The following is a 22,078-nucleotide window of genomic DNA, read 5'->3' on the forward strand; positions in this document are numbered from 1 at the left end:
CCCTAAAGGAGCCCAGTGCCCCTTACTGGCACATCGACCCGGGCTCCGGTCCTGATACCATCTGTAACAGCTCAGACCACCCGCTAGCATGATATTGTATGCTTTGGCACACAAAGCCTCACGATTTTGCCTTTGATGATAGGGATGATAGCCGAAGCCCCCCGTACTCACTCGTCAAAACACATCATATTTCAAAAATTCAAATCTTTAAAACTACAATTCCAAAAATTTTAAATTTTTATAAAATTAAAGTATTAGGACCAGAGTTTCATTTAAAATTGATTTCATTTCAAAATTCAAACTAGAGAATTTCCAATAGAGAAAACAAGTTGCTGTTGTGTTGAGCATTCTGCAGAAAGATCAGATTTAACAACCACACTTCAAAAATTTACCATAAATCATAAACTTAATGAAAATGTCTCAAATTCACCAGCCCAACTCCTTACATTCCCAAGCTTAATCCAGACTTGGTTCCATGCAATTCTGATCATTACAAAATTAGTTATAGATTTTCAAAGTTTCTTACTTCGTTTAAAATAATGCAGAAAATCAGATCCCACGATTTAACTTTGAAAAATCATAACTAATATTCCAGTTAATACAAAACCTTCAAAATTGAATCTTAACAATCATACTTATTATAGTTTACTTAGATCTTAATTTCCTATCATTTCAAACACTATTGAGTTACTGGTTCATTTTCAAAATTGCCATTTGACTTCAAAACTCAGATTTTCAGCAAGTAGTTCAACATTTTAAGATTCAATCCTTCAAATATTCTCTAAACTTAATTCCAATCAATCACTAAGTCCACCACCATTACAATAATTCACACCGATTACTTTCACTTACCTTATAGGGGTTTCCTCACCCTATTACGGCCTCCGGCCCAATATCCAAATCAATTAACAATAAAATCAATAAATGCCATTCACTTTATAATGTCACAACAATTCTTAATCAATACACACATACATATAGCCATTCACTATCCACAACAACAACCAATTTCAATCCACACCTATCCTAGGTAGCCCAGCGCCCTTGCTGGCACATCGATCCGGACTCCGACTCTGATACCATCTGTAACAGCCCAGACCACCCGTTAGCATGATATTGTCCGCTTTGGCACACAAGGCCTCACGGTTTTACTTTTGATGATAGGAATGATAGCCGAAGCCCCCCACATTCACTCGTCAAAATGCGTCATGCTAGGGAGAGATATCCACACCCTTATAAGGCATGCTTTGTTCCCCTCCCCAACCGATGTGGGACCTTACACAATGTTTGCAAACCAAGGTACTGTTCGGCTGGCATAGAGTTGCTCATCTGAAAAATATTCGGATATGTCAGTGGAGGGAGAAAAAGTCCCTGCTACTGGCTCAATCCCGAACAAGTGATAACCCACCCGATTTTCTGTCCCTTTTCTGTCTCTAATTTCTATATCAAACTCTTGCAGGAGTAATATCCATCTTATTAGTCTAGGTTTAGAATCCTGCTTGGTGAGCAGATACTTTAGAACAGCATGGTCAGTATAAATAATGACCTTAGATTCTACCAGGTAGGATCTGAACTTGTCAATGGCATAGACCACTGCAAGTAGCTCCTTTTCTGTAGTAGTATAGTTTTTCTGCGCATCATTTAATACGCGACTAGCATAGTAAATGACATGCAGAAGCTTGTCATGTCTCTGCCCTAGGACTGCGCCAATTGCATGATCACTGGCATCACACATTAGCTCAAATGGTAAGTTCCAGTTGGGTGCAGAGATGATAGGAGCAGTAACAAGCTTGGCTTTCAGAGTTTCAAAGGTGTGTAGGCATTCTTGGTCAAAGACGAATGAAACATCAGTGGCCAAAATAATACACAGGGGTTTTTTTAATTTTTAAAAAATCTTTTATGAACCGCCTGTAGAATCCTGCATCTCCTAGGAAACTTCTGATTGCCTCGACATTAGTAGGTAGAGGCAAGCATTCTATCACTTCTACCTTAGCCTGATCCACTTCTATTCCCTTAATTGAGATCCGATGTCCAAGAACAATGCCTTCAGTTACCATGAAGTGGTATTTCTCCCAGTTTAGAACTAGGTTTATCTCTTGGTATCTTTTTAGAACTCGGGTTAGATGATCAAGACAAGAGTCAAATGAGTCTCCAAAGATAGAGAAGTCATCTATGAACACTTCAAGGAACTTTTCTACCATATCAGAGATGATGGATAACATACATCTCTGAAAGGTGGCAGGTGCATTACACAGGCCAAATGGCATTCGCCTGTAGGCATACACGCTAGATGGACATGTGAATGCTGTCTTTTCTTGATCCTGTTGATCCACTGCTATTTGATTGTACCCGGAATATCCATCCAGGAAACAATAAAAAGCATGACCTACTAGTCTTTCTAGCATTTGGTTAATGAAGGGTAAAGGAAAGTAATCTTTCCTGGTGGCGTCATTGAGTCTTCTGTAGTCAATGCACATACGCCACCCTGTAATTGTCCTTTTTAGGGATCAGCTCATTCTTTTCATTATGAATCACTGTCATACCTTCCTTCTTAGGAACAACCTGGACAGGGCTCACCCAGGGGCTGTCAGAAATGGGATAAATGATCCCAGCCTCCTAGAGCTTAGTGACTTTCTTCTACACTACTTCTTTCATAGCTGGATTCAATCGCCTTTGTGGTTGCACCACTGGTTTGGCATTATCTTCCAGCAGGATATTATGCATACATCAGGCTGGGCTAATGCCCTTAAGGTCATTTATAGTCCACCCAAGGGCGGTCCTATGTGTTTTGAGCACCTTAATTAGTGCTTCTTCTTCCTGTGGCTCTAAAGCAGAGCTTATGATCACAGGATAGGTATCTCCCTCTCCCAAAAATGCGTATTTCAAGGAGGAAGGTAATGGCTTAAGCTCAGGCTTTGGAGGCTTCTCCTTTTCCTCAGAGGTTTTCATAGGTTCCTCTGAATCAGGCTGAGTATCATCAAGGATATCATCTAGCCCTTCCTTGAGGCTTTCGGCCATGTTGACCTCTTCCACCAGGGAGTCAATGAGGTCAATGCTCATGCATTCCTCAGGGATGTCTGGATGTTGCATAGCTTTGACAGCACTCAGTACAAACTTTTTCTCATTGACTCTTAGCGTTACTTCCCCTTTTTCAACATCAATGAGGGTCCGTCCTGTAACTAGGAAGGGTCTCCCTAGGATAAAGGATGCACTTTTGTGCCCTTCCATATTTAACACCATAAAGTCAGTGGGGAAAGCAAAGGGTCCCACATTGACAATGATGTCTTTGATTACTCCTGATGGTATCTTAATAGAACCATCAGCAAGTTAGAGACATATGCGGGTTGGTTTGACTTCATCCATCAAACAGAGCTTCTTTATTAAAGAAGCAGGTATTAGGTTGATGCTTGCTCCAAGGTCACATAAAGCTGTCCTTGTACAAGCATCACCTAGAGTGCATGGTATCATAAAGCTTCCAGGATCCTTAAGTTTCTCTGGTAAGCTATTCTGAATGATTGCATTGCACTCTTCAGTAAGGAGGATTGTTTCTGTCTCTCTCCAATCCTTCTTATGACTTAGGATGTCCTTCATGAACTTAGCATAAGAAGGTATCTGCTCAAGAGCCTCTGCAAAAGGGATCTTTATCTCTAATGTTCTGAGATACTCCGCAAAGCAGGCAAACTGTTTATCCCTTTCCTCTTGACAGAGTTTCTGAGGAAATGGCATTTTAGCCTTGTATTCATCAACCTTGGTTGATGAAGCCCGAATGCCATATGAGTTGGAAGGGGGGCTACCAGCTTGTTTAGGAGGGTTGTTGTTAGTGGGTGACTGACCTCCCTTGCTTGGATGCTCAATGCCCAAGCTACTGTCTTCCTAGCATTAAACGCCAGGGATACTGCCCCCTTATGGGTGTTCAACACCAAGGGTGCTGCCTCCTTGGGCATTTGAATGCCCAGTCTCTGCCTTTTCCTGGTGTTCAACGCCAAGAGTGATGCCTCCCTGGGCGTTTGAACGCCCAGAGTCATCATGTGCAGAGACCTGGGTTCCCTTCTTATTGTACTGAGGTTGGGAGTTTAAGGATTTCCTACTCCTCAGTTGAATAGCCTAGCATTTTTTCTATTATCTGCTTATATAACTGCTGCCTTGTTTGGCTCAGCTGGGCTTCTACATTCCTGTTAGAAGCCTGAGTTTCTCGCAAAGCCTCTTGCAAGTCCAGTAGTTGCTGGGTAATGGCGTGCAGTTGCTGAGTCAATGGGCCATCCTATTCTAGAGGGTTAGGTTTAGTAGCTACTGCCTTAAGCTCTCCTTTTATAGAAGGCTCAGGAGATGAGTACAGATGCTTATTAGTGGCAACTGTCTCAATAAGATCTTAAGCTTCTCCTATGGTCTTTCTCATGTGTATAGAACCACCAGCAGAGTGGTCCAAAGATATTCTAGCTATGTCTGAAAGTCTATAGTAGAAGATGTCTAATTGTACCCATTCTGAAAATATTTCAGTGGGACATTTTCTTAACATCCTTCTATACCTTTCCCAGGCATCATAAAGAGATTCATTATCTCCTTGTCTGAAGCCTTGGGTGTCCAGCCTCAGCTGGGTCATCTTTCTTGGGAGAAAGTATTGATATAAAAACTTGTCTACTAACTATTTCCAAGTTTTTAAACTAGCTTTAGGCTAGTTATCCAACCACCTTTTTGATTGGTCCTTTACAGCAAAAGGAAAAAGCAATAATCTGTAGACATCTTGGTCTACTCCCTCACTGTGTACTGTTTTAGCAATCTTTAAGAAATCTGCTAGGAATTCTGTAGGTTCCTCTTGAGAAATCCTAGAATACTGGCAGTTCTGCTGCACTAGAGTAATGAGTTGAGGGTTCACCTCAAAGCTACTTGCTCTGATGTGAGGTATGCTAATACTTCTTTCATAGAAGTCAGTAGTGGGATTCGTATAAAATCCCAGAGTTCTTCTAAACTCTTCATCCCCATTTAGGTTCATGATTTAGAAAGGTAGAGGATGAAGAAGGAAGAATGAAGATAGAAGAGGTAGAAGGAGAAATAGAAGTAGAGAAGATAAACAATAATTAAAATATATTTTTCTGTTTTTATTTTATTTATTTATGTAGACCGAAATTAAAATTAATTAATTTAAAAGAATTTAATTTGAAAAAGAAGAGAAAAGAGTATAAGATTTAGTTAGGAAGTTTTGAGAGAGAAGAGAGAGAAGATAGGTAATTAATTAAAAAGAGATTTGAGTTTAAGATTTGAAATTTGAAAATTTAAATTTAAATTTAAATTTTGAAATTTGAATTTGAAAATTGAATTTTGAATTTTGAATTTGATTTTTTGAAGTTGAAAATTGAATTTTGAAATTTGAAATTTGAATTTTAAATTTTTAAATTTGAATTTTTAAATTTTGAAAAAGATTTGAAATTTGAAAAGATTTAATTTTGAAAATTGGAAATTGAAATTTAAATTTTGTATTTTGAAATTGAATTTGAAATTTTGAAATTTAAGTTTTTGAATTTTGAAAGTTGAAATTTTAAATTTGAAATAAGATAAGATAATATTTTTGAAAAAGATGTGATTTTTTATTTTGAAAATATTTAATTTTTGAAAATTAAAAGCTAAGATAAGATAAGATAAAAAAAAATCTAAATTTTTTAGTTTAAAATTTCGAAAATTAGATTAGAATAACAATAGAAAAGATATTTTTTATTTTTGAATTTAATGATGAAAGAGAAAAACAAGTAAAAGATACAAGACTAAAAATTACAAGATTTAAGAAGACACCAAACTTAGAAACTTGACACAAGATTTAACCAAAGAAAATATTTTTGAAAATATTTTTGAAAGAAAGACTCCAAGAACACGAAATTTTTAACCAAGAACAAAACAAAAGACTCAAACACTAAACTTAAAATTTGAAACAAGACTCAAACAAAAAGACACTAAATTTAAAAATTTAGAAAAAGGACTCAAAAATTTAGAAAATTACCTGTGACACAAGCAACAAGACTCAAACCAAGAACAAAAATTAAACAAATAAAAGAAAAATATTTTTGAAAAAGGTTTTTGATTGTTTTAAAAATTTGAAGAAGAAAATAAAAATAAAACACTCACAAGAACACAAATAAAGACTCTCAAACAGAAAGCTAAGGATGCTTGAAAATACACTTTTTGAAAAAACTTTTTGAAAAAAAAGTTTTAAAATTTTCGAAAAAATAAAGAAGAAGAAAACAAAAAATTAAAAGACTCAAATAAAATAAAATAAAATAAATTACCTGATCTATGGAGCAAGACAATCCGTCAGTTTGTCCAAACTCGAAATATCCCCGACAACGGCGCCAAAAACTTGGAAGCACAAATCCCCACACCTTCGTACTGTTGTACCAGCAAGTGCACTGGGTCGTCCAAGTAATACCTGAGCGAGTCAAGGTCGATCCCACGAGATTGTTAGCTTGAAGCAAGCTATGGTTATCCTGCAGGTCTTAGTTAGGCAGATCAGAAGGATTGGATGTGTTTTAATATTGTATAAATTACTTTTTAGATCAAATAGAGTCAGCAATGGGAATAGAAAAAAAGAGTAATTAGAACTCAAAAGTTGTGTAAACTGTGAAAAGAGTAATAGGAATAAGGTAAAGGATTGGAGTTGCTTAGTCTTTCTGAATTAATTCTGGTATCACTGTCATCTCTGCTTGTGCATGACTTCTTCTATGGCAGGCTGTATGTGATCAACGCCATGGGCCATGGTCATTGATCTCCTCTGCTACAGATTGAACGTCATTAGCCGTGGTCATCCAATCTGACAAAGGGTGAAGCGCTTAGCAGTCCATTCTCTTGGAGATCCTAATCAAAACGCCACAGACAAGGTCAAATCTTCTGGATCAGAGGATGCTGCTTCTTAGGATTCTAGCCTATACCACGGAGACCCTAATCTCCCCAGAAATTGGCTGAACTGGTGTCTCGAGAAGTCCCCAATGAAGTCGTGGATTAGTCGTCTGAGAAATGTATAAACATAGCTGTTGGGGGTATGTTCAAACCTTGTCAAGAAAGAGGAATAAATATGACAATTAATTTAAATGGCAATTAAAAATAAATAAATACTATAAAGCAAACTTTTGGCAAGGTAAGAGAAATTGGAAGTCCAACTTAATTATCCCTCTCAGCACTAATGAAAGTTGAATCTAAATCCCACTTTGTCAACCTTTACTAAAGCAAAGAAAAGTCAAGGGACTAATTAGTTTGACCTTCGAATCCTATTTATTTCCTAAGAAAAAGTCGGGATTATTGAAGTTCAGTTCAATTAGCAAGATAACGATTATCAAGTATGCTGAGTTTAATAACTGTTGAGTTACTGATTTCTTAACCAAGACCAAAAGGGGAAAAGTAAATTGCGGGAATAAAAATGTCCTTAGATGGGAGCCAATAGTAACATAAATTGAAAAAGAGCAATAATAAACTGAAATACCTCAAATATCATTAATTCAAATAATAATCTGTAACATGGAATAATTCATAAATTAAATCATAAAAGTAAATAATCAACTCAAGTGCTGGAATAAATAAATAAAGTGAAAGGGAAGCATAAAACGAAAGAACATTGAACCTGGATCGAGAGTCACTCTTAAAAATTAAGAGAAGTCCTAAATCCTAAGAGAGAGAGAGAGAGGAGAGAACCTCTCTCAAAACTAAATCTAAATCATGGAAAGTAACTAAAAATGCGAGCTCCCCTTGAATGGATGCATTCCCCCACTTCATAACCTCTGGTCTATGCCTTCTGGACTTGGATTTGGGCCAAAAAGGGCTCCAGAATTTGCTATGAGAATTTTCTGCAATTTTTGGTGCGTGGCCTCTGTCACGCGTCCACGTGGGTCACGCGGTCGCGTCGTTCGGAGCTTTTCCTTGCCACGCGGTCGCGTCTGTCATGCAACCGCGTCATGTGCGTTCTGCTTAAGGCGCGCGGTCGCGTCAGTCATGCGACCGCGTCGCTGCTTCTTTGCACTTGGCACGCGTCCGCGTCGCCCATGCAATCGTGTGGATGCCAATTTCCTCAGAAGCTCCGTTTTGTGCTTTCCTTCCAATGTTGTATGTTTCCTTTCCATCCTTTAAGTCATTCTGCCTTAGAAAATCTGAAACTACTCAACACACTAATCACGGCATCGAATGGAAATAAAGGTAATTAAAATAATTAATTTTAAAGCTTAGGAAACATGTTTTTCACATACATCACATAATAAGGAAGGGAAAGTAAAACCATGCAATTAATATGAATAAGTGGGTGAAGGATTGAATAAATCACTCAAACTAAGCACAAAATAACTCATGAAATATGGGTTTATCAACCTCCCCACACTTAAACAATAGCATGTCCTCATGCTAAATCCAAGGTAAAGAATAAGGTAAGGTTAAAGTGGTGGAATGTTATGCAATGCAATCTATTCTAAATGCATCTACCTAAATGAGTCATGCAATTCTAATTTATCCACTCATATATAAAGCTTACATATAGTCAAATTAATTCACATTCTCACGGAGTCATATATGGATATATAGCCAAGCCTTAGACAATTAATAAGCATTTTTACAATTGAGATGAGAGAAAAAGCATTTCATGAACTTGCAAGACAATTAGATAATTCAAACAAAGATAATTGTTAATGAGCTATTGAACCCTCACTGGATTTGTGTTTACTCTCTAGTCACTCAGTGTTTATTGGGTTAATCACTCCATTCCTCTTTTTATTCTTTCTTTCTATAACTTTGTTCTTCATCTAACCAATCAACAATTATAGAATACAGTCATACCAAAAATCATGAGGTCTTTAATTAAGGTTGTAATGGGGTCAAGGTAAAGGTAAGGATATATGTATAAGGCTAGGTGAGCTAATAAGTGAATCCTTAATTAGACTAAGATCTCACCTAACATACATACTTAGTAAAACAGAACTTCTTTACCTATTTTTCCATACTTTTCCCACTTTTGGATGTTACGTGCTCATGTTTCAATTTTTGTTCTTATTCCATGTGCATTGCTTTTATTTTTTTGCATTTGGGGAATTCTTTTGTTATCCCCTTTATTAAATACTGAAAAAAAAATTTTATTTTTTTATGCACATGGTAATTTAATCACTTTGATTTCTCATGAGCATACTTTCCAAAAATTTCTTAGTTGAGTTATTTTATTCTTTTCAACTCTTCTACCTTTTGTTTTTATCATCCATGTTCCCAATAGGTTTCCCACATTTAAACTATTCATAATTTTCTATCTTAAGCTAACCAAGGATTCAACTTGTGATTTTATTTTATTTTTCTGCTTAAGGCTAGTAGTGTGGCTAATAGAATAAAAGGGGATTTAAAGGCTCAATGGGGCTAACAATGGTGATGTGAAAGGTAGGTTATTTTGGGGTAAGTGAGCTAAAATCAAATGATGGCCTCAATCACTCTTTTGGTATGTGTCTATATTCTATATTCTATATTCTATAATTGAAAATATAGATTAAAACAAAGTAAAGAACATCAGAATGTAAAAGAAGGGCGGAACACACAGGAATAAAAATTATGGTTTAAATGTAACCATACAATTAAGCTCAAAACTCACAGGCTATGTGTTCTCTAGCTCAAAAATCATTTATCACTTATGTATGTCATGCATATTTAGTTAAAAATTCTCATTATTCTCAATGTAAAACTTATATTGCATGGCTTTAAAGTTTTAGTGTTACTCCTTGATGAAATGTTGTTAACTTAACTACATGATGTAACGCTATATATACAAGGTTTATGGATTTGAATCTGTTATGTTCAATTTCCTAGCTTACTTCCTTTTTGTATTTTTCAATTTAAACTATTATATCTTTATGCTAAAAAAAAGGGTAAGCTATACTAATTAATCCACTAATAAGTTAGAATTGCAAACTAAACTAAATAACTAAAATATTAACTAAAAATGCAAAATGCAGAAATAGAGTAGAAATACATAAAAGTAGCAATGTATAAGTACTCAGAAAATAACAATAAAAAGAAAAATAAAGAAAAATATCCAAAATAAAAGAAAAGAGTCTGCAGTGGTTCACCAAAGTAATCCGCCGGAGATGGCGACCTCCCCACACTTAAAGTGAAGCATCGTCCCTGATGCTCAGTCAAGCCGGGTGTGAAGGGGTGTCATCACTGGTAGGGATGGTAGCTGGAGTCTCAGTGGTGGTGGGCTGAGGATCTGGCTGCTGCAGAGGAGGTGTTGATTGGATCGGGATCTCCGGATCTGCAGCCTCAATCTGATGGGGAACCTCCTGATGTGAGGCAGCCTACTCTGTGCCTGCCTGCGGATGGGTCTCCTCCTAGGAATGAATCTCCTCCTCGTGCTCATCCTCCTCCTCCTCTAATGGCTCTGATGGTGTGTCAGGCTCGGAGGGGATGTCACTGCCCTGTCGGATCATCAGCTTCAGATGCGCACAGCGTCGCCTGCTGCGACGCTCCGATCTCTCATACCGGCGCCGGTTACGGTGCTCCATCTGATCAAGCTGTCGGAATAAGCGGTGCACGAGGCGGTACACTGGCTCTGAGGCAGGTGGAGGTGCAGTGGTGGCAGCAGGGGCAGTGGTGGATGAAGAGGGTCCGGCAGACGGTAGGGCTGTCTCATCAGTAGCAGTGAAAGGTGGTGGTCTGTAGCCCAAAGCTAGGAAGTTCCTGCTGTGAGGAATGATCTTCCTACAGTCTGCAGCTGGTGGTCTCTCATCGGCATCCTCCCATGGCACGTCAGCTCGACGGCCTAGCTGTGTAACCAGATAAGGAAAGGGGGGTGCCGCGGACGTGGACCCTGGCCATATAATGCCGGATAAATCGTGGCAAGTACAGGTCCATACCCTCCAACACACACCGGAGGAGGGTGATCATAGCAGCCGAAATCTCTGTCTCATGAGTACTCGGCATCACAAAATTACTCAGGATCTGATGCCATAACCGAGCCTCATCATTCAAATATGCCCTCTTGATCCCTCTGGGCATGGTGGTGTCCTGACCCATCTCCCAAGGAACAATCGGGTCGAAGGCTATCCGTGCCTTAACAGCATCCCAATCAAACTCATCAGGCGCATGTCCTCCTCGGGCTTTTTGTAACCATCAGGCTGATCGGACTTAGGTGGGAGCTGAAGGATGTCCTCTATGGCCTCTTCAGTGACCAGAATCTGCTTTTCTCTCAGGTTCACTGCATCTAGGGTGGTGATGTAGTAGTTGCAGTAGAATTTCCTAACCCAAGATGCATTGACCTCTGTCAGTGCTCTCTCCAGAAAGAACCAGCCTCTTTGCTTGATTTGCTCAGTGGTGTATTGCTGAAGTGCTTCTGGAATCTTCAGAGTTCTCTCCAGGTATAGGTTCCTAGAGTTTGCGAATGCCGGATACTTCAGCTCATAGTACCGGTTTGCAAATTTTACTGAATCATTTGCAGGGAGCAGCTGGTCAGCTTTTTTCCTGCTGGGTAAAGTTCTTCTCCCGCCATAAGGAATCATGCATTAGGTCGATGATGGACTGGGAGGAATCTCCTCTTTTAAGCTTGCCAGTAGTAGCCTTGCCTTTTCCTTTCCTCTGTGAGGCAGACATCCTGAAAAATGGAAAACCAGGATAAATAAAAATAGGAAAGCAAATAGGCATATAGTCAAAGAAAACACAAAGTGGCAAGGGAGGAATAAAATAAGGAAAATGAGTTTATTAAATGTGCATTAATGATTGTATAGGAGTGAAAAGTTCAAAAGGGAAAATTCACAATCCAAAATGTAATTGAATTCATGTTAAATAGAAAGATTGTCATTACGCCATGGTTAGAAAATTAAGAGAAAGTGAAAAGTCAGAGAAAATGTTTTAAAAGATTAGTTTGGTTAGTGTTGAAAAAGAGTTCAGGAAATTGGAATTAGTAAGTTAGTAGGATAGAAATTGGGTTAAGGTAAGTGGCATAAAGAAAATATTCCATGTAACAAGGATTCATAGGTAGGACTATAAGTAACTCATAACCAAACAAGAAAAACAAGTTGATGCTGATCCAAATAGATATAAACAAAGTAAAAATTGGGATCAAAACATCACAATTGCAGTTTATGAACCAGAAAATCAAAAAGGATAAGAAAGCATGCCCTGGCATTTATGAAATGGTTTGGTTAAAGCAGAGGAAAACAGAGTTCAAATTGCCAAACCAAAACATGAATGAAAACGTTTTACAAAAATTTGGGCAGCATTCCGGCTAAAATTGGATTATCCCAGAAAATAAACAACAATCAAAGCAGTTCATATGAATTAAAAATTGAAGCTTGCAATTTACATATAATGAATATAAGCATGAAAAACCGAGTAAAGAGCAGCATGAATTAAGAAATTACAGCATATGAACTAATATTATAGCAGCAGCAGGATTGCAAAAACATAAAGCAGTAAACAAGAACGGTGCAATTAAACAGACCTAAATCTACTAACCACGTCCTAGGCTACCTAACAACCTAAAATCCACTACGACATGCATATTTAACTAGCCTAAGCATGAACATAAACGAAAAAAAAAATAACTACGAACGGATAAAAGGGATTGCGTGTTGCAGAACCTGGAAGGCTGAATAATGAGAGTAGGCAGAAAGGTGGCTGGGTGGTGGTGATGGTGGCGTCCGGTGGTGGGCACAGCGGCTGGCGATGGTGGGCATGGCGGCGCGGCTGTTCGGCAGGGGGAAAGAGAGAGTGATGGGGGTAGGGGAAGGGGGGAAAAGGGGGGTGTTGCTGGTTGAAGGGAGGTTGCGGTTGGACGGTGGTGGCGGCGTGTGGTGGCGCGGAGGGGAGCAGTGACGGAGGAGGAGAGGAGGAAGAAGAAAGAGGAAGAAAGAAGGGGAAAGGAGGGAGGGGGTAGGTGGTGGCGGCGTCTGGGTGGTTGGCGGCGTCCAGGTGGTGGCGCGGGGGTGGCTTGGTGGTGGTTGTGGCTTGGGGGAGGAGAGGGGGGAAGGGAGGGTTTGGGGGTGGGCGCGAGAATAGGGTTTCGCGTGACCTGGGGGGTTATATTTTGAAATCCACGCGGCCGCGTGGGGCACGCAGTCGCGTGGTAGGGGGAAATGGGGTGACGCGATCGCGTGGGTCGCGCGATCGCATGGGAGGGGTGGAAGAGGGGATGACGCGATCGCGTGGGTTGCTCGATCGCGTCGCTGGAATTTGTGCTAGACACACGATTCCAGCGTCGTTTCAAAACAACTCTCTGTCTCCTTCTAGGGTGTTGTGCAATCCATGCGATGCGATCGCGTCGTCCACGCGGTCGCGTGGGATTGGTATTGTGCAAGTGATGCGATTGCATGGGGCATGCGATCGCGTTGGCCAATTTGTGCAAAACGCACAAGGGCCGCATGATTCCAGCCTAACTTTCTGGACGTTGGATCTTTACGCCGATCTTCAGGTCACGCGGCCGCGTGGGTGACGCGGTCGCGTGGGTAGTGTTTTCGCAGTATGACGTGATCGCATGGGACATGCGGTCGCGTCGTGCACCCCTTTTTTTTATGCATAAAAAATGCAAAATGCAATGATTAATATGAGTGCTATGCATGATTCCAGGTTCAATAAAGTAAAATAAAAAGGAAGTAAAAATAAAAACAAATAACATGAAATAAACTGAAAACGTGTGGGTTGTCTCCCACCTAGCACTTTTAGTTAAAGTCCTTAAGTTGGACATTGGAGGAGCTTCCTGCTATGGTGGCTTATGTTTAAATTCGTCCAAAAATCTCCACCAGTGCTTGGAATGCCAATAGCCTCCGGGGTCCCAAACTAGGCATGTAAAGCTTCTGAGCAGCTTCAAACAGATTGTTAGGCACCCGGGGCGACAAACGTCAGAATAAACTCCAGGATCCCAAGCCTTGTTTTTAAATCCGCCTCCGTCTTGATCTACATGTTTCCATCCGGGCGGTTTAAAAAGTAGAATCTCACCATGGTGACCAAACGTTCTCCGTGATCCATGCAATTGAGCATGATACCAATCCGTGTACTTCGAGGTGAAGCGTGGAACCTTATTGAACCTTGTGCACCAGCTCTGAGTACGAGCCATTTCCCTCTTACTCTTAAAGCCGCAAAGAGCTCTAAGCTGGCCATCTGTTTCAAGCAAACTATATTCAAGTGAATAAGTAAAGTTATAGGTTAAGGATTGTACCCACTTGAAGCTTGTATTAGGTGGTAATGGCCTTGGGATAGGTGTTTCCGGTGGTTCTGTAAGTTCTACTCCCTTGTGCTCTTCTGTGAATTCCTCCACTTCCTTACAAGGTTCTACAATTGTATCTGTGTCCTGGTCAAAGTCTTCTATGTCTTCCTCATCACTTGAGTCATAGATTGGAGGTTGAGAAAAATCTACCTCCACATCGTCTTCGTATTCACTTGGGGAAGATTCTTCGATCTCAGAGAATTCACTTGTGAATTCACTTGAGTCACGCGGTCATGTCGTTCGGAGCTTTTCCTTGCCACGCAGTCACGTCTGTCATGCGACCGCTGATGAGCGGATAATTTATACGCTTTTTGGCATTGTTTTTAGTATGTTTTTAGTAGAATCTAGTTACTTTTAGGGATGTTTTCATTAGTTTTTATGTTAAATTCACATTTCTGGACTTTACTATGAGTTTGTGTATTTTTCTGTGATTTCAGGTATTTTCTGGCTGAAATTGAGGGACTTGAGCAGAAACCAGATTCAGAGGTTGAAGAAGGACTGCAGATGCTGTTGGATTCTGACCTCCCTGCACTCAGAGTGGATTTTCTGGAGCTACAGAACTCAAAATGGCGCGCTTCCAATTGCGTTGGAAATTAGACATCCAGGGCTTTTCAGTAATATATAATCGTCCATACTTTGCTCGAGAATAGACGACGTAAAGTGGCGTTCAACGCCAGCTCTCTGCCCAATTCTGAGTTCAGCGCCAGAAATGGATCAAGAACCAGAGTTGAACGCCAGAAATGGATCAAAACCTGGCGTTCAACTCCAGAAAGGACCTCTGCACGTGTAACACTCAGGCTCAGCCCAAGCACACACCAAGTGGGCCCCGGAAGTGGATTTATGCATCAATTACTTACTTCTGTAAACCCTAGTAGCTAGTTTATTATAAATAGGACCTTTTACGAGTCTTTTTGACCATCTTATGATTTTATAGTTCATCTTTAGGATCATAGTGATCACGTTTTGGGGGCTGGCCATCTCGGCCATGCCTGAACCTTTTACTTATGTATTTTCAACGGTAGAGTTTCTGCACTCCATAGATTAAGGTGTGGAGCTCTGCTGTTCCTCAAAGATTAATGCAAAGTACTACTGTCTTTCTATTCAATTCAACTTATTCCGCTTCTAAGATATCCATTCGCACCCAAGAACATGATGAAGGTGATGATTATGTGACGCTCATCATCATTCTCCCTTATGAACGCGTGCCTGACAAACACTTCCGTTCTACATGCAACAAGCTAGAATGAATATCTCTTGGATCCCTTAATCAGGATCTTCGTGGTATAAGTTAGAACCCATGGATGGCCATTCATGAGGATCCGAAAGGTCTAAACCTTGTCTGTGGTATTCCGAGTAGGATTTAGGGATTGAATGACTGTGACGAGCTTCAAACTCGCGATTGCTGGGCGTAGTGACAGACGCAAAAGGATAGTAAATCCTATTCCAGCATGATCGAGAACCGACAGATGAATAGCCGTGTCGTGACAGGGTGCGTTGACCATTTTCACTGAGAGGATAGGATGTAACCATTGACAAAGGTGATGCCTCCAGACGATTAGCCGTGCCGTGACAGGGCATTTGGATCATTTTCCCAAGAGAAGACCGAAAGTAGCCATTGACAATGGTGATGCATTACATAAAGCTTACCATGGAAAGGAGTAAGACTGATTGGATGAAGACAGCAGGAAAGCAGAGATTCAGAGGGACAAAAGCATCTCTATACACTTATCTGAAATTCTCACCAGCGATTTACATAAGTGTTTCTATCCTTTATTTTATGTTTATTTAATTATTATTCGAAAACTCCATTATCAATTTATATCTGCCTGACTGAGATTTACAAGGTGACCATAGCTTGCTTCATACCAACAATCTCTGTGGGATCGACCCTTACTCACGTAAGGTATTACTTGGACGACCCAGTGCACTTGCTGGTCAGTTACACGGAGTTGTGAACCATGGTATTGGCATCATGTTTTTGGCGCCATTGCCAGGGAAAGAAAGAGCAATGAATTTTACATAATCAAAGTGTAATCACTATTCCGCGTACCAAGTTTTTGGCGCCGTTGCTGGGGATTGTTCGAGTTTGGACAACTGACGGTTCATCCTGTTGCTCAGATTGGGTAACTTTCTTTTCGTTTTCTTTTCAAAAAATTTTTTCTCAAAAATATTTCAAAATTTTCCCATCTGTTTTCAAAAAAAAAAATAAAATGTTTTCAAAAATATATTTTTCTTCAGAATTTTTAAGAATGAATTCTAGTGTTTCATGAAGCATGTGAAGCCTGGCTGGCTGTAAAGCCATGTCTAAATTCATTTGGACTGAGGCTTGCAATTTGTTATCAAGAGCAAGCTAGTTGTTGCTAATCCACCTGCTGTTGTTCCTGATTTACATGCTAAAGCTTGGCTGGCCATTGGCCATGTCTAGTGTTTTGGACCGGAGCTTTCATTGAAAGCTTGGCTGGCTAGTGAGCCATGTCTAATTCCTGGACTGAAGCTTTAGACTAAGAATGCAAGATTCCTGGAATTCATATTAAAAATTTTTGGAATCCTTATTTTTCTTTTTCAATTAATTTCCGAAAAATCCAAAAAAATTAGAAAATCATAAAAATCAAAAATATTTTTGTGTTTCTTGTTTGAGTCTTGAGTCATATCATAAGTTTGGTGTCAATTGCATATGCATCTTGCATTTTTCGAAAATTCATGCATTCATAGTGTTCTTCATGATCTTCAAGTTGTTCTTGGTAAGTCTTCTTGTTTGATCTTGATGTTTTTCTTGTTTGCATCTTTTGTTTTTTTTCATATGCATTTTTCGTTTGTTAGAGTCTAAACATGAAAGATTTCTAAGTTTGGTGTCTTACATGTTTTCTTTGCATAAAAAATTTTTCAAAAATATGTTCTTGATGTTCATCTTGACATTCAAAGTGTTCTTGGTGTTCATCTTGACATTCATAGCATTCTTGCATGCATTCATTAATTTGATCTAAAAATTTCATGCATTGAGCATTTTTAGTGTTTTTCTCTCTCATCATAAAAATTTCAAAAATAAAAAAAAATATCTTTCCCTTTTTCTCCTCATCAAATTCAAAAATTTGAATTGACTTTTTCAAAATTTTTAAATCTAGTTGTTTCTTATGAGTCAAATCAAATTTTCAATTTGAAAATCTTATCTTTTTCAAAATATTTTTCAAAAAAATCTTTTTCTTATCTTTATCACATAATTTTCGAAAATAATATCAACAATTAATGTTTTGATTCAAAAATTTCAAGTTTGTTACTTACTTGTTAAGAAAGATTCAAACATTAAGTTCTAGAATCATATCTTGTGATTTCTTGTGAATCAAGTCATTAATTGTGATTTTAAAAATCAAATCTTTTTCAAAACTAATTTTAATCATATCTTTTCAAAAATATCTTCTTATCCTATCTTTTTAAAAAATTTGACTTCAAAATATCTCTTCTAACTTCTTATCTTCTTATCTTTTCAAAATTGATTTTCAAAATTTGTTTCAACTAACTAACTAACTTAGTGTTTGTTTCTTATCTTTTTCAAAACTACCTAACTAACTCTCTCTCTCTCTAATTTTCGAAAATATCTCCCTCTTTAATTTTTCGAAAATTTCTTTTTAATTGTTTAAATTTTTTTTATTTTAATTTTCGAAAATTACTAACCTTTTTCAAAAACTATTTTCGAAAATCACTAACTCTTTTTCAAAAAAATTATTTTCGAAAATTCTCCCTCTCTCATCTTCTTCTATTTATTTATTCATCTACTAACATCCCTCACCCACCAAAAATCCGAACCCTCTCTCTCTCTTTCTGAGTTTCTTTTACTAACAATGTAAAATCCCTATAATACCCTTCTCTTTTTTTTTCCAAACCAAAATTCTAACCCTAACTTTGACATAGCACACTCCCTCACACACTCACCAAAACCCTAGCCACCCTTACCCCTTCCAACAGCAGAACAAAAGAACGGAAAGGGAAAAGAGAAGAGGGGGAGAACCGGAGAGGGAAGAGAAGAGGAAGGAAGGGAGGTGGCGCCGATGGGCGTCATTGCCACCGTCGCCGCCGTGGTGTCATCACGAGGAAGGCCAGAACAGAGGGAGAGAGAGCCGCGCAAGGAGAAGGAGGCGTCACCGTCTCGTGTCGCCGTTGTCACCGTCGAGATCTTCATCGTTGCTGTCCATGGAGGTTTGCAAACAGAGGGAAGACGCGCCGTTCTACCCAGAGCCGCACGGGAAGGGTCGTCGCCGTCAAGCCCAGCCACCATCGCAGCCGTTCGTGCCTCCGTTTTGTGCCGCCAGATCTGTCGCCGGGAGAGAAACAGAACGCGCATGGAGAGGGAAGTGGTCGCAGGGAGGTTCTACCGCCGTTGGAACTCCGCTGCTACTGCTGCTATGGCCGCCGCGCCTCTGCCGCCAAGAAACGCCAAGGAGGGACGTCTGTTGCTGCGTTGTTCCTATCGTCGTTTGGATGTACCTGAACCAAGTCGTCGTTGCCACCGGAGCTGAACCATTATCCTGGTCCAGCCTTTTTCCTTGATTCTGTTCTAGCTTTCATGTCCTATTATGCCACCATTTAATCTGTCTTGTCCTTGTTTTAATTCGATTTTAGTTTTGCCTGTTTTAGATTTCCGGGACTATCGCCAGCTCCATTTTGTCGCTACTCCGGTCCAAATTCTGCGCTCATTCGTTTTATTCTACTTCAATCCTCCTTATCTTGAATTCGACACTCTGGGTTTGGTCTCTTCGGTCCGTTAGGACCATGCTGTGAGTAGGCTTTACATTTATAATCGTTAAGCTTTTGGTTTATGTTATTATGAGTTTTTAATTATATTTATAAAACTGTTATTGAAGAACTTTGATTTGATTAGAATAATTGATTTATTATAGCTGAATAATTATTTTTATGAAATTCATACTTTAGAGATTTACATGAGACTATATATATATATGTTTGGTAAAGCCTTATATTATTTTAAAATATTAATTTTATTCGAATATATACTTTTGAAACATTAAAGTATTTGTTGGCACTCACTTTAAAATTATGAAATATGTTTTTATGATTGAGAAAGTGTGATTTGAAAAGATTTCTGATAAAAAATATTATCTGATTGATTTGATTCGATACCTTATATATTTGAGAGATTGAAGATTCATTGTATTTGAAACTATATGTTTTGAATTGGTTTGGGAGGCTCGTATTAGAAAACCGTAGTTAACGGCGGTTATGACGTTAACTTAGATGCATCTGACTCAGACTCCAGCTAGCAGGGGTGTTGCTAGCCTAACGTGTAGGCCACACATTAGATCTGTTATTCTGTTAGGACACACAAGAGGAAAGGGCTACCCATAGGGGTGGAGCCGCCCATGTGTGGACTTTTGATTTGATTTCTATATGAGAACTCCCTTATTGATTCACTTATTATTATCAACTGCTATTTTCTAATTTAAATTACTTTGATAATAATGTTTATATGGTCTCATGTGGATTATAGATGTATTGTCTAGTCACTGGGTTGCAAAACTCACCCCTTTTTTTCTAAAAATATTTTTCAGGAACAAATACTTGCTTGACTATGTGAGATTTTCTAATCAAGAGTCACGATCTGCAATGAGTATCTATTTTTGTCGAGTTCCTAGATGTATATGCTCCATATGTCACAGGCAGGATCCATCCATATTTATTTATTTTATTTTTTTATTAAAAATATGTAATTATTCATTTTAGAAACTGAAATTTTCTATTTCAAATATTTGTTATTTTTTTTATTCAATTTATTCGTTGAGTCAGTTAGGCTTGCTAGGGATTATTTTCCTGAGCGCCGGTCATGGCTCGTTTTGGGCTATGACAAACAATAAGGAACCTCTTTACTGTGACATAGAGGATTCCTTTTCTTTTCTTGTTTTCTTCTCTTTCTTATGAGCAGGAACAAGGAAAAAGGTATTCTTGTTGAAGCTGATCCAAAACCTGAAAGGACTCTGAAGAGGAAACTAAGAGAAGCTAAATTACAACAATCCAGAGACAACTTGATTGAAAATTTCGAACAAGTAAAGGAGATGGCAGCCGAACCCAACAACAATGCAAGGAGAATGCTTGGTGACTTTACTGCACCAAATTCCAATTTACATGGAAGAAGCATCTCCATTCCAACCATTGGAGCAAACAATTTTGAGCTGAAACCTCAGCCAGTTTCTCTAATGCAACAAAACTGCAAGTTTCATAGACTTCCATCTGAAGATCCTTTTCAGTTCTTAACTGAATTCTTGCAGATATGTGATACTGTAAAGACTAATGGAGTAGATCCTGAAGTCTACAGGCTCATGCTTTTCCCTTTTGCTGTAAGAGACAGAGCTAGACTCTGGTTGGATTCTCAACCTAAGGATAGCCTGAACTCATGGGATAAGCTGGTCAAGGCTTTCTTAGCTAAGTTCTTTCCTCCTCAAAAGCTTAGCAAGATTAGAGTGGACGTTCAGACCTTCAGACAGAAAGAAGGTGAATCCCTCTATGAAGCTTGGGAGAGATACAAAGGACTGACCAAAACGTGTCCTACTGACATGCTTTCAGAATGGACCATCCTGGATATCTTTTATGATGGTCTGTCTGACTTAGCTAAAATGTCATTGGATACTTCTGCAGGTGGATCCATACACCTAATGAAAATGCCTGCAGAAGCTCAAGAACTCATTGACATGGTTGCTAACAACCAGTTCATGTACACTTCTGAGAGGAATCCTGTCAATAATGGGACGCCCATGAAGAAGGGAGTTCTTGAGATTGATACTCTGAATGCCATATTGGCTCAGAACAAATTATTGACCCAGCAAGTCAATATGATTTCTTAGAGTCTGCATGGAATGCAAGCTGCATCCAACAGTACTCAAGAGGCGCCTTCTGAAGATGAGGCCTATGATCCTGAGAACCCTGCAATAGCAGAGGTAAATTATTTAGGTGCACCTTACGGAAACACCTATAATTCATCGTGGAGAAATCATCCAAATTTCTCATGGAAGGATAAAAAAAGCCTCAACAAGGCTTTAATAATGGTGGAAGAAACAGGTTTAACAATAATAAATCTTTTCCATCATCTACTCAGTAACAGACAGAGAACTCTGAACAAAATAATTTTAATTTATCAAATTTAGTCTCTGATCTATCTAAGGCCACTCTGAGTTTCATGAATGAAACAAGGTCTTCCATTAGAAATTTGGAGGCACAAGTGGGCCAGCTGAGTAAAAGGATCACTGAAATCCCTCGTAGTACTCTTCCAAGCAATACAGAAGAAAATCCAAAAGGAGAGTGCAAGGCCATTGACATAGTCAACATGGCCGAACCTAGAGAGGAAGGAGAGGACGTGAATCCCAGTGAGGAAGACCTCCTGAGACGTCCAGTGATCAATAAGGAGTTTCCCTTTGAGGAACCAAAGGACTCTGAGGCTCATCTAGAGACCATAGAGATTCCACTGAACCTCCTTACACCCTTCATGAGCTCTGATGAATATTCTTCTTCTGAAGAGAATGAAGATGTTACTGAAGAGCAAGTTGCCAAGTTTCTTGGTGCAATCATGAAGCTGAATGCCAACTTATTTGGTAAATTGACTTGGGGAGATGAACCTCCCCTGTTCACCAATGAACTAAATGCATTGGAATTACTGAGATTACCTCAGAAGAAAGAGGATCCAGGAAGGTTCCTCATACCTTGTACCATAGGCACCATGACCTTTGAGAAGGCTCTGTGTGACCTTGGGTCAGGGATAAACCTCATGCCACTCTCTGTAATGGAGAAACTTGGAATATTTGAGGTACAAGCTGCTAGAATTTCATTAGAGATGGCAGACAACTCAAGAAAAGAGGCTTATGGACAAGTAGAGGACATGTT

General features: G+C 39.1%; 1 non-coding gene across 1 annotated transcript; it reads right to left on the bottom strand.

Moving 5' to 3' along the window:
• Positions 1-20,655: 20,655 nt before the first annotated feature.
• Positions 20,656-20,762, bottom strand: LOC112768295 (small nucleolar RNA R71). The gene has a single exon (XR_003185736.1). It is a non-coding gene; the product is annotated as a small nucleolar RNA R71 (small nucleolar RNA).
• Between the last annotated feature and the right edge of the window lie 1,316 nt (positions 20,763-22,078).

Source organism: Arachis hypogaea, chromosome 2, assembly GCF_003086295.3.
Source record: "Arachis hypogaea cultivar Tifrunner chromosome 2, arahy.Tifrunner.gnm2.J5K5, whole genome shotgun sequence".
NCBI lineage: Eukaryota > Viridiplantae > Streptophyta > Magnoliopsida > Fabales > Fabaceae > Arachis > Arachis hypogaea.